Source organism: Protobothrops mucrosquamatus, unplaced genomic scaffold (genome assembly GCF_001527695.2).
Source record: "Protobothrops mucrosquamatus isolate PMUCROS unplaced genomic scaffold, P.Mucros_1.0 scaffold2226, whole genome shotgun sequence".
NCBI classification, from domain to species: Eukaryota; Metazoa; Chordata; class Lepidosauria; order Squamata; family Viperidae; genus Protobothrops; species Protobothrops mucrosquamatus.
In genome coordinates this window covers 25,585-28,401 of record NW_015388316.1, presented here as the reverse complement: position 1 = coordinate 28,401, position 2,817 = coordinate 25,585, and positions in this window count along the sequence as shown.

Genomic DNA, 2,817 nt, shown 5'->3' with positions numbered 1-2,817 from the left:
TCCGTTCTTCTTAAAGCACTCTTAAGTTATTCATAATATTTATTTAAAATTCTGCTCAATAGATAATACTATTAAGATAACAGAATACATGGGAATATATGTATTGATGTACTGTAGTTTGCATGCATTGTATATTAATGACAATAATAAGAACAGAAAAGAGATTTTACGTGGCCAGTAGTTTTAAAAAAAACTAACAGGAAAAGCAGATTTTAACAAGACCTAACTATGGATAAAAGCAGGAAACTTGAGAAATGAAACAGAAGGCCTAGTTCTGCACAAGGTCAAGCCTCAAGCACAAATGCATACAAAGCCAAAATTGAAAAGACAGCAACAGGCAGCAAATGCTGCCTCTGCAAAGAAGGTGAAGAAATAATGGACAACGTAGTTAGCTTCTGCAAGAAGATCACACAGACTGACAACAAAACACAGCTTGACAAAGTAGCAACAATGATGCATTGGAATGTTTGCAAGAAATACTATTTGCCTGCAAGCAAGAACTGGTAGGATCACAAAAATAGACAAAGTAATAGAAAATGAAGAAGCTAAAGTGCTCTGAGGCTTTAGAATACACAAACACCTGCCACATAACACTACAAACTTAAGAATTATTGATAAGAAAGACAAAAAGTCTGAATACTAGATGCAACAGAATCTGAAGACAGCAGAATAGAAGAGAAAGAATTGGAGAAAATCACAAAATAGCATTTAGCACTTAGCACATATATACCACTTCATAGCACTTTACAGCACTGTCTAAGCAGTTTACAGAGTCATATATCGCCCCCAACAATCTCGGTCCTCATTTTAACGACCTGGTGGAAGGATGGAATGCTGAGTCAACCTTGAGGCAGTCAGGATCAAACTCGGGATCGGCAGTGGGCAGAGTTAGCCTGCAATACTGCATTCTAACCACTGCGCCACCAGAGCTCTTATAAAACACAAAACACAAAGATCTGCATATAGAAATAGAATGACTGTGGCAAAAGAAAGCACAGACAGCACCAATAGTAATAGGAGCCTTGGATGCAATCCCAAAACATCAGAAGCACTATTTGAATACCATCAGGATTGACAAAATCACCATTGGTCAATTGAAAAAGGCAATTTTACATGTAAAAGGTTACATCCTGCTAAGATACTTTTAACACTATTAAACAACAATCTCTGTCTATTCCAGGACCTTGGGAAGGACTCGATAAGTGGATAAAAGGGCCAAATTCAGTCTAAACACCTGGCTGACTGTACAACCAACCATAATAATGTTGAAAAGTTGAAAAACAAATGACACAAATTCTGCAACGTTATCAAAACTAGATATTTTTGAAATATGACCTTTATTTCCAAAAACACCATCTACAGGTAGTCCTCCAGTTACAACCATTCATTTAGTGACTGTTTGAAGTTACAATTGCACTGAAAAAGTGACTTATTACCATTTTTCACACTTACAACCATTGCATCATCTCCATGGTCATGTGATCAAAATTTGGATACTTGACAACTGGCATGTATTTATTTATTTTTTTTAAAACAATATTTTATTGAGGTTATATAGATAAGGGAAAATTAGGAACAATATGGGTATGGTAAGGGAGGGGGGAAGAAAATGGGGGATTTAGGATAAAATAAGGAAAGGTACAATCACATATTTTAACAAACAAGCAACTGTCCGGATCAAGTGAATATCTTAAAATAAGCTTAACTATGGCCATATTACAAACAGTTAATAAACAAATAAATTCATCTATTAAATAAACACGAATAATAAAATCTCAGAAAATCCTAACTATCAACATAGATAAAAATCACTAAATCACTAAAAATAACAATGTCATCTACCTATTAATTAGAACTTGGTTAGAAATCAATCATCTGCCCGTCAGAGAAATTTGCCAAGAGACGTGGTGGTCTATTTCACAAGAAAAGAGAGACGTAATGAAATAATGCAGCTTTTTTATCAACAAAGATTCAAGATTTTGAATCAAGATATTATTCTTTTAAAGGAAATCCCAGCGAAAATACTTAAAGCGCGTCGAGACTATGCTTTTTTGGTGCAGGAACTCAAAAATAGACAAATAATTTTCAGATGGGATGTACCGGTGGGTATAATTGTAACAGTGGCTGGTAAGCGTTACAGAATTAACTCGATTAAAAAAGCAAAGGACTTTATGGCGTCTGTGTTGCAAGTAGAGCGTCCACCCACAGCCCAAAAGACTGATGTAGCTGAGCATCTGACTGTGGACCTCCCTTCTATTTCCGGTGATAAGGACGCAGATGGGTGTTTGAAAGACGATGGAAAAGAACAAAGAATGACCCGCGCAGCTCACAGACGTAAGCAGAAAGAACAACAACTAACAGCCCGCCCATCAGCTGATAGCTCGCCACCTGCTACTTCGGAGCCAGTAGGTGGCGCTCGACCTAAGGTTTTTGCCAAGTCTTATGCTTCAAGTATTGCCATAGGACTGAAATCAGCTAATGTTTAAAATTTCATCTTGGAATGTGGGGGGCCTTAATACACCCCACAAAAGACGTAAGATTTTTCATTATTTAAGACATTTTAATAATGATATTATATGTTTACAAGAGACTCATATTGTGGCTAAAGATCAAAAATTATTGTTAAATTCTAAGCTTGGAGACTTGTTCACTGCACCTGCTCTTAAAAAAAAAGCAGGGGTTGCATTATATATAAAGAAACATCTTTCACCTATTTTAAAAGAAACTGACAAAGAAGGAAGATTTCTATTGGTGGAAACAAACTTAAATGGAAGAAAGTGCTTAATAGTGGGGGTTTATGCCCCCAATCAACTGTCA